This window comes from Fragaria vesca, linkage group LG1 (assembly GCF_000184155.1).
Source record: "Fragaria vesca subsp. vesca linkage group LG1, FraVesHawaii_1.0, whole genome shotgun sequence".
Classification (NCBI taxonomy): domain Eukaryota; kingdom Viridiplantae; phylum Streptophyta; class Magnoliopsida; order Rosales; family Rosaceae; genus Fragaria; species Fragaria vesca.
The window spans coordinates 4034342-4045202 of record NC_020491.1 but is presented as its reverse complement, the minus strand read 5'-3'; the positions used below and the strand labels follow the sequence as shown (position 1 = coordinate 4045202).

Below are 10861 nucleotides of genomic sequence, written 5' to 3'. Positions count from 1 at the left end.
GAGATAAGCGATATTGTAATTCTGCTGGTGAATTATTGCTTCCACATTTTCTGCAAGTTTCTCTGTAGGAAGATAGAAGCTTATAGCTTTTTCATCTTCCTGCTTTACTTTTTAATCTACTCTTTGATTCATCATATCCTGGAAACAAGAGTTTCTAAAAGCTTCTTCAAGTTTTCTTGAGTATTTCTTAGTTCCGCTGCTTGCTGATGAATATTGTTTGCAAGATTCTCGGTGCGGACTAATTTCTTTTCAATATATGTCAGATATTTACTTTGAGATAATCTAGCTTGATTTCAAGCCTAGCGATTTTTGAATTTATTTCCTCAAGTTGATTAATCCTTAGATTAAATCTCTCGAGTTGTTCTGTAATTTTTTCAAATGTTTTATCCTTGGATAAATGATCTAGGAACTCGATTAAGCTCGGTCTTGTTGGATCAAGCTCTTCTACTCCGATCTCTCTTTGGAGATGAATATGTTCGTCGTAAAGAGTATTTAATACTCTACAAACGTATTCAATGGAGTATTGATTTTCTTGAATATATGCCTTGTATGAAAGCGCACTTCCCACTTATCAGTTCTTTTTGCAGTACAATAGGACTGATAATTTTTAAGTTTAGATTCTCTTTTGTTTGTCAAGAGAAGCCAACTTTGTGGCATAAGCCTTTTCTTTACCTGTTTTTGAGCAAAACAGGCTCTAATACCAGCTACGGCGGATCTAACCGATACTCAAATAATCATGATGCTTTTGATCTTCTTCAAATGTTTCTTTGAGAATTTTTACCTCTTCTTCTACTTGATAGATCCTTTTCTAGATCTGGTAGATAATATCCCAATAATTTTTAGTACTTCTATGAAGCTTAGATCAAAATTCTTTTAGTTTTCTTAATTTTTCTTTTTCTTCTTGCAATTCTTTATAAGATTGTCTAACTTCTGATAGATAATCTAATATAGTATCAATGATGAAAAATTAATTGTTTACCTTTGAGTAAAGATGATAGATTTATATATTTACAGTATGTTAGATAGAAAAATTCAATTTCTTAAGCCCACCATGCTCCGTTAATTTTTTGATTTACTGAAAACCTACTAATAAATAGCCCAAAAGAAAAGATTTTTAGTCTAACGGAATATTCTTAAAACTAACCGGAAACCCCTTGTTGATGTCAAAATAAGACTTCAAGTATCACATTGATATATTTTAAAGTTTGGGTACCATTTTAGCCTTGGCAACATAGTTTGGGTATTCCTGTTGAATTTTCCTCTTCTAGTTTCATTTGGAGCAGTTTCCAGAAAGTCAGGTGGTGCCACCCACATCCTGACACGTGTTTCTCTCTTTCAACATCGTTTCGCCACGTGTACGTCAAATCTACACGTTGCCCTCGTCGTTGCTGTGATGCATCTGGACTTCTGCTGAACTAGACTACGACTAGTCTCTTTTGACTGACGACTTCCGTTAAGTTTACTTTCTTTAGTATTGTAACACCCCGGACCAAATTTTACCTATTTACTAGGTATTCTACGAGTTACTGAGGAATTTCACTGTGCTCGGTAATTTGGTAATTTAACACTCAAGTTTATTTTCAAGTTTTTCTCAAATTGTTAAATTCCTCTTTTAAGGCCCCAATGTAGTAGTACGTGTCGGCACGGGTTCATCGGTGTTGTCGGATTATTTGTCGGAGCTTTGAGTTATTTTCTTTGATTTATTGAAGGTTTGGTAAAAAGAATTAATTTTCTGAATTTAGAGTATAACTTTTAATCTGTGCCATAGGATCTAGGGTTTCATTATCAATTGTGGGATTAAGCTTAAAAGGGAAAGAGATGGTTGACCCAGTCAAAGAAGCCCACACTCAGTTTGACTCGAGCTCGGACTTCTCTCTCTCTCTCCGACTGCCTCCTTCGTCTCCGCCATGCTCCGGCCGTCTCCGGCCACCCCAGCCCGTGAAACCACCACCAATCTCTTCCTCTTCTCACACTCTATCAAACCCCCAAAGCAAATCACCCTAGCAAGCCAGATTAGAGAGAGATCGAACAAGCTAAAGTACAACAATGTTCTTCTTTTTCCGGCAAGCTCAGGCGGTGACGACGACAACGATCGGTAGGGTTCTTCTCCTCTGTCCTTCTTCTTTCTTTCTATGCCTTTCACTCTTCAAATCGAGTTCGAATTCGGAAAGCCCTTTTTGTGTTTCTAGGTTTTCGTCGAGGTTTTCCGGTGGGTTTGTTCTTAGAGCTCCAGCAGGAGTTTCGAGCTCTGGTGAGTCTAGAAGCGGTTGAATGGAGCTCAGTCGCGCCTTGGAGGGATTTAAGAGTAGCATGCGTGATTTAGGAGCGGAGCAGAAGCTTAGGGTGCTACTGCCGTGGTGTTGGAGGCGATGGTGAGCTTGTGTGTTGTTGAAAGCCACGGTTTGCAGCGGCGGTATTTGGCTGACAATGAACTCAGTCCGGCAAGGGTTGTAGCAAGGTGAGAAATCTCTATGTTTCTACTCGGTTGGGTGATTGAAATGTTCTATGTTTGTGTTATGGTGGATTGGTGGTTAATATTGGGTTTTTGTTGCTTGCTGTTGAGAACTTGGTACTTAGGAGAATGCAGGGAGGTCATGGCAAATTTCCGGCAAGTGGCCGAAATCCGGCGATTGATTCCGGCAAAGGAGCAGTTTTTCCGGCAGTAGCCGATTAGGTAGTTTTCAAGGACTTTTTTTCTAATTTAAATTGTAGTTCCGAAAAAGGGAATATTCGAGTTGTAATTGGAAAAATTGCCAAGTTAGGAAAAAATTCCTATTATGGGAAACTTTCCATTTATGGAAACCCGTTTGGGTGCCCTTAGTAAATTTTGGGGTGAAGTTGTGTAGAGAGGAAACGAAGGAAATTGTTGGTATTGTTTCTGGGCATGCTTGAGCGTAAGGGACAATAAAATAATTTTGGAAGTATTTTGGCTGATGTGTTAAGGCATGGAAATTGATGGTGATTTCGATTCCAGGTTAAGGTTTGGTATGGAACCGAATAAGTTATAGTTGCGAAGTTGGTCAAAAATGATTATTATTTTATGTTGGTTAATCTTGGTCAACCTAAGAAACCTAGTCAAATTAGGAAGAAGTCGAATCAATGATTATTTTGGAGTCCGGTCTGACCAATTTATTCTTCTGTTTATTGTCAGACGTGGGTTTGGCTAGAGAGTGTGAATAGTTGGAGGCAGCGCTCGAGGAGTATTCCGAGCATTGGAAGGCTTAGGCCTAATACTATGAGTGGACTTTGTTTTAATTTAAAAGCATGCGATGTATTATTTTGTTGAGCAGTTATTTTTCTGCTAGGATTTATTGTTGTTTCGAATATTTGACAATTTTCATCATTTTTTAGACTAACCGAAAATGAGATTTTCGGTGAATTTGTATTTGGATATTATGAGGGTAGCATGTATATTAAATGCTAGCTAGCCATACGTGCTTGTTTTGTCATAATGAGGTAAATTTCATTTTGGCGTGACGTGAGCGTTAGATGCAAGCGTCTTAGCCCTATATGAAAACTACTTTCTTATATTTTCATCTAGGATTTCATATAGGGGATCTGCACGTATATACATCTGTTTAGGTCCGTCATAATGAGGTAAAATTCCATTATGGCGCGACGTGAGCGTTAGACGCAAGCGTTGTAGCCTTGTATGAATTTCTATCTCTCTTATTCTTTCATAGAATTCGTACAAGGAATCTGACGAATGTGAATACATACATAAATATATATTTATATATAGTGTAGCCTGAGAGACTCTTTTTTTAGTAAGTTTTGGAGACTAGCCGGTGCTAGTCATGAGATTGCCAATTGTTGAGTTAAGAGCTTTTGAGCTGCCGCATGCAGTATATTTTTTATGAAATTTAAATTGGGAAAGCATAAAGATTATTTCTTTTAAATTTATTTTTGTCCACTCACTCTAACGTTTTTCAATTGCTTCTCCCCTGGGCCCTTCATTTTAAAAAATGCCCAGTATGTAGGTTAGCATAGTTGAGGTCGGGCATACATGGAGAAGAGGCATAGTCAATAGTATAGCTTCTGCTCATTTCTATATTTCCATTTCCTTTCCTCTCAAATAGAGTTGCTCTGAACTGTGATTGTTGGTAGTGAGATCATTCTTATTAAAGTCAGTAAATATATTGGGAGATGTTGTGATTTGGGGAGCACGAAGGCTCCAGGAGTAGAGGGTTATAAATGGATTCTTTCGAAATGTTTGCAGGTTTCACTAGAAAGGGTTGTCCATTTTCAAGGGAGGTTATGCCGAATTTTTCGGTAAATTTTCCTTGGAGGTGGTCCCCGCAGAATTTACTTCGGGTTTCAGGGTGAAATTCGGGGTGGATCCCAACAGGTATATATGTGTATCTCTCGTTTTGGCTATTGACTTGTTTTTTCACTAGATCAAATGCTAGTTCATTTTATTTTTTATCAATTGGGGTGTCAATATATCAAAGTTGATAGAGGAACAGGGTCATTCCAATGAGGGATCCCTATTTTTTGTTATTTTTAGGGATATGTTCACACCAATAGATCTGTTTTTTAATGGGCTTGGATGACTGAGATTAAAACAAAAAAACTTAACATTTATGTTAAACCTACACCGTTCAAGATTATTAAAAATAAATCCCTCATTTGGATGACTTAAGGATCACCAAATTTTCTGAAAATTTGTAGAAATGATCTACTCATATAGCCCAATGAACTGAACGATGGAGATTTGATTTTGTGATCGAAAAGTTCGTCAAATGATCTATCCCTAGAAATGAACAAAAAAATGGATCCCTCATTGGAATGGGTATAGGAAATATCACACAATAACCCGTTTTATGAATGACATGTCGGACGTTATTAGTATTTTTGTAAAGATTTCTTAGAGTTTGATATAAGACAAATTAAGTAACCAAATACGACGTTATCAGAAAATGATCCCTTCTTAATTTATTAATATCGCTTTTGGACCACTCTACTCCGAGAGGCTTCCTCTGGGCTCTGGCCTGATCAAATGCTAGTTCATACTTCATAGTCTATAATTTTGATATTGTTAACAATTAAGTTTACTTTTTGGTCTGTTATCAAGCCAGATTGTCAATAACTTTGAGGTAAGCAATGATGGTAGCTATCCATCGATAAACATAGGTCATAATAGTGGTGATATCAAAACAAAAATTAAAAGTTCTGTTACGATCGTAATTGTCCTTACAAGACTTCGCATTTTGAAATCATTTCATATTAGTCTGATCGTCTAGTAGGTGTGTTTCTCGACATATCATATGAAATCAAGTTAAAGATGATGTATTTCATAACATAAGCTCATCTGATGCATACCTCGAGGTCGCGATAGCATTAGCCCCAAAAATTGCATTTCTGAGAATGAAGGAAATAGAGGAGAAGGTAGAAGTTTTTTGTCTAATGTCTCGAATGATAGAGTTAAGCTGCCAGGGAATTTCGTATTTTCCGGTAACAACGTTGATCAATAGTTCGGATTCTCTTGCATTCCATCAGAAGGATATGAGAGCAATTCTCCTAGAGATTTCGTAATGTGATGTTCCATTCTATTCATATGGACCGTCTCCGACGACCTCCTTCACAAATGGTTAGAAACTACAATATAAATGGATGTGATTCTCAGTCCCCGGCGGTTGTCTCAGAGGTTCTGCAAGCTCGGAGATAACAGCATTTGGTTGAAAAGGTGGAGAAGCTTGTGAGTTGTGACTTGTGAGAATGAGTTGTGAGAACGTTCAAGCTCTATATGGTACAAGTAATTGGTAGTCCTGATTAATGAGAGTTAAAGTCTGTAATATGAAACTCGCACGGTCGCACCAACTAGTCTTGATGCCATTTCTGGCTGGTATGAATCATGAATGCAAGTGTTTATTTACTATATGTTCAGCTCAGTTTTGGCTTGTTAGAAGAAATAGGAGTCTAACTGCATGCACTTTTGTAGATAATGGTCTGAGCACTTTGTATGTTTTTGTGAGATTGCTGGAGTTCTGTACGAACATGAGCAATTTCTCAAAACCCAACTCGCAAAACCAGGTTTCAGCAGCAAGAGCCTGGTTAGGACGAAGAGAACTGAAACCTTGGAGTGGTCTATATTTAGTTTTGCTGTGGCTCACTGCACAGAAGGAAGTTACGGGACAAAGATATACCAAAGAGTCCAATCTCAGAATCATTTTATTCTCAATTGCTAATGTTACATTAATACATTTGATACACTCATTACTCGTATCCTCACATTAACAGTGCGCTAGTGTCAGATACATAATATAATTAGACATACAAACATTTTCCTTTATAGTACAATATTACTGTCGTTTAAGGATGATCAACGAATTCCAGCTTTCTTCAGCATCCGAAGTCATATGGTACCAGTCCTTGCAGCTCTGGGCCACTTAGCCTATTGTTCTCAAAACTGAAACAGAAGCAGAAGGGAAATGCATTGAATACTCGCAATACAATAGATAGTTGCTTTACACATTATAAGACTTTGGATGTAGAAGCCTGTTTGCAAAAGACTCCAACCATGGAATAAGTTCAGTCATGTTTTCTATAAATAGTTGCATGATTTTCAGATGACTTTAATGTGACATTTAAAACCATGATTGAACTATGAAAAATAATCTTAAAGTTTGCTGATAGCTTATGAATCATTCTGATCAATGATATCTTAATACTCTAAACAACAGTGTAACTTCACCATAGCCAACCAACTAGCATTTGGTAGAGTGGTAAGGCATTTCTCTCCAATAAGCACTCGAACAAGCCCGTAATTCAACTCCACTCTCCCCCTTTGATGAAGAAAAAGGGGTAAATGAATAAACACCAGCATCTGTGACTTAAAGCCATCTATTAGCTAGATACATCTAATGGTACAAAGTTTTTGCATGCCAAAACTTAGGATCTGATTCAGATCACATCTACGAGCACACTACCATCTTGCCTCACAGAATCAGCATGGGCTGCACAAGGCAATGGGTTTAAAGAATCTTTTGTTTCCCTCACAGAACTTTTGAAATGCCAAGTCATGGAACCAATGTTCTAAAAGGCGCTAGGCGCTAGGCGGGCGGTAACCCACATCCTAGAGCCTGGACAGCTTAGGCGAGGATTAGGCGGGGACTAGGCGATTTGTATTTTTTAAGATTTAATAATTAAAAATATATTTTTATGTAATTTAATATTTGAAAACGGTCAAATATGGATAAATTATTCAACATAATCTAGTCATACCCATTTATAAAATAAATTATAACTAAAATTTAGCATAACTTCCCGTAAAAGTGAGCAGCAACAACAATAAACATATACACTTCTAATTTTAAACACACAATTAACTCTTATACTCTCATACTCCCCATAATATAACAATCCCACCATAAAAAGAAAACAAAATTAGCCGGAGAGCTTAGCAGCCTAGGCGGGCAAGGCGGCGTCTAGGCGGCATTTAGGCAAGCTAGGCGGCCGCCTAATCGCCCACAGCCTGGCACAAAGGCCTGGAAGAAAAGCAAGGCGGCTTGTTGCAGCCTAGAGCCTAGGCGGGGACTAGGCGGTCCTAGGCGGGGCCTTTTAGAAGCTTGCATGGAACAGATCTTGACTGGCCAAGTCACCTAGCAATGCTGAAACAATTGCCTCTAAAGATGGCTAAACCTTTATTTTGTTCCTTTTTTCAGTCTGAAAGAACACTAAACCTATCTTTTAATTCTTATCAAACGACTAGTAATTTCATTCTAAATTATTGATTCCTTTCTGTCTCTTTCTAGGAAAACAATAGCGAGTTAATTTACATGCATTGATGCCATATAATTGGGAGCATCAGGCAAAGGAAAGTGATAGAAGTTGTACCTTTCCATTGAGAAGGTGCTAAATGGGCCATCAACTGGAATAGTTCAGCATAGATCATTGTTTGAAACATCACTGGCACAATATAATTTCGTAAGACTTCCAGGAAACAGTAAAAACAAAACATTTAACTTCAAAAATAAAAGAACACTCGGATAAAATTAGAAACTTACAAAACTTTGAGGTTAGAGAGGGCGGTGAGTTCTCTTGGGATAGATCCTGAAAGCTTGTTGTTGTTTAGCCTCCTGCACATTTTTAGCCATACTCTCAAATGAGCTCAATATGGGATTTGCGGAAGATAAAACATTCTAGCTTATTAGTGTAAGAGTACTCACAGAAATCTCAGTGACTTCAACTTGGAGAAAGATTTTGGGATTTTCCCTTCAAATCTGTTGCCATACAAATCCATGCTAACAAGGTTTTTCAAATTCCCCAACTCCTTTGGGATTTTACCTCCTATATCATTTCTATAAAGCTCCCTGAAATTCACAAAACCTATACAATTCACAAATTGTACAATCAATCATGTAGGAGTAGCTTCAAGTAACAAATTTAAAGAACTTTTTCTCTTGACACCATGCTCATAATCACTATGGTCTAATTAAGAAAGTTCACATATTCTTAAAGTTGAAGGCTACTTTTCTAACAAACCCAACAAAGCATAAGCAACTACGTTTTGAGTAAGGGTAACATACAAGTATTGCAGGTGCTTCAGCTGCCCAAGCTCTGGCCCCAAAGACCCAGAAATGTTAGAGTTGCCCAAATCCCTGAAATTGAAGACAAGAAAGTCAATCAATCCACAAAAATATACAACAACTTCAAAAAAAAGAAAAGAAAAAGGAATTAACTAACGAATTCAAACTCAAACAACAGAACACCCTATTTCAAAATCAAAGAGAGAAGAAACTTACAAACGGATCACATGGTTATTGGCATCACAGGTAACATGGAACTAGGTGCAGGGATTGACCAGAGTTGGGTCCCAACTCCCAACTCTGAAGAACATTGGTGGCATCAATGAGCCTACTTCTCAAAGCATGCAAAGCATTTCCTGGAAACCATATCAAAACCCACAAAACTATAAACCCTATACAAAAACAGAATTGAAAGCAAACCCAGTAGAGGGGATCAAGTAAAGTGGGTACCTTCAGAGTTTGTAGACAAGGCAGGGGAGAGGAAGAAGAGGAAGGTTAGAGAGAAAGAGATGAGGGAGAGAGGAGAAGAAGAAGAAGTCATTTTTGGAGAGAAACAAAAGCAGAAGGAAATGGGAGGAGTTTTGAGAATATAAACCGAAGGGGGAAGTGGTTCAACAAAGCAAAGTTGAGTCCAAGTCAAAACTTCATGTTGTGGCGTGCGTTTAGGGATAGAAAGTAATATAACGCTGTTCACAGTCTTCATACTTTGACTTTGGGGGGGGGGGGGGAGAGAGAGAGAGAGAGAGAGAGAGAGAGAGGCCAAACGGAGACAAGTGGGAAACTCATGACCTACCTGTTTGTAGTCTTTGAGAGACTTGTGTGATGAACGTGATCCATCAGCTATGAAAATGTGAAGTTTCTTTTGTTTGTTTTTGGATTCAAAGTTGTTTTGTTTAAGGCGGATTTAAAGTTGTTAGATTAGTCATTTTTTACGGTGTATCATATATAATGAATTTAATTATTAAAATTATCAGTGATTTACATGGTCCAGATATAAATAGGACAAAAAAAAGGTGTTCTAATTTAAAGAAGTTAAGTTTTTCCTTAGTAAACATAAAAAACAAAATAGTTTTCCCTTAGTAACATTTCTTTAGTTTCGGGTAATTTTACATGCATTTATAGTTCCGGACTATCATGTTTGGATCAAATGATCTATCATGATTATCTCTTATTGTGATCTATAATGTATGTAACAAATTGTTATCAACGGTAGTTTCCCATTCTAGGAGCACAGAGCACTCTAAAGTGATTGAACTTCCTCGCACATAGGTGTAGTTTTTTTTTTTTTTTTTTTTTTTTACACTTCTCACAATTCACAAAAGTGATTGAACTCATTGAAAGGGTGAAAACTGGAGTCTGTTTGTTGTGGAGAAATTCCGGAACTTGGAAGTTGAATTTAAAGACGGGAAAGATTGGCTTGGGATTGCACGTTTAGTGGGGCCCATATAACAGATATCTAGGAAATTGTTAAGACTTGAGACACAGTCAGAGAGTCAGAGAGTGTAAGCAGAGAGAGCTGGTGTGGAAACACATAAACAGTAAGTTTAAGACCTGCAAGGCAGTGGGGCATCCTGGTAAGTTTTGTTTTCAACTAGCTTTTGGCTTCTTTAGGCTAGGAAAATTCTCCTATATGTCCTCCCATGTTTATGGCAAGCATCACCCATCTAGTGCTGGGGTCATCATCGAAAAACAATGTTAAATGTTCAATGTTCAAGTAAGAAATATGCCTTCAAAGTTTGGCAAAAGATGGTTAAATGATCGTTCCAATGAGGTGATTTACAGTGTCTCTCATGTGTTAAGAAGTTAGAGGTCACAAATATGGTGCATTTTCAACCAAAGTTCATCCGGATTATAAGCCATTAAGCCTTATCTAAGATAGAGGCTGCACTTACACTCGCTATCGCTATTTCGCTCACCCTTATGCCACATTGAATCCTAGTGTGGTGGTTCGTGATTTCCGCACAAAAATAACATTGAGTCGACAATCATCGAGAGGATCCTAAAGAAACGAGGTCATGTTGTGTTGTACAAGGAGTTTAGATTGGGTTACAAAACATGTTCATGAGTTGTTCTACTAACTAGAACATTGCTGCAATCAGTCTGATTTTGTTCTTCATTCCACTCTCAAACTTACGGTTATCTATTGAAAAAAAAAAAAAAAACTTAACGGTTGTAGATCAATTCTGCTAGAAAAGAAAATAAATTAAAAAAAAAACCTTTGATTTTATATCCAATAATTTACACATGCAAGAAATGTTGTGTTTCCATAGCCCATGTGAACCAAGAATGATAGCTCTGGCAGGCAATCAGTAGTAGCAAACTAGAGTTGATAC

At 37.5% G+C, this 10861-nt stretch overlaps 1 pseudogene across 1 annotated transcript; it reads right to left on the bottom strand.

The window, feature by feature from the left end:
* Positions 1 to 6342: 6342 nt before the first annotated feature.
* LOC101290811 lies at positions 6343 to 9069 on the bottom strand (annotated as a pseudogene). The gene is made up of 7 exons (XR_183825.1): positions 8979 to 9069; positions 8745 to 8884; positions 8529 to 8600; positions 8169 to 8312; positions 8007 to 8078; positions 7837 to 7908; positions 6343 to 6409 (listed from the first exon to the last, which is right to left on the bottom strand). The product of XR_183825.1 is annotated as a somatic embryogenesis receptor kinase 1-like (transcript).
* Between the last annotated feature and the right edge of the window lie 1792 nt (positions 9070 to 10861).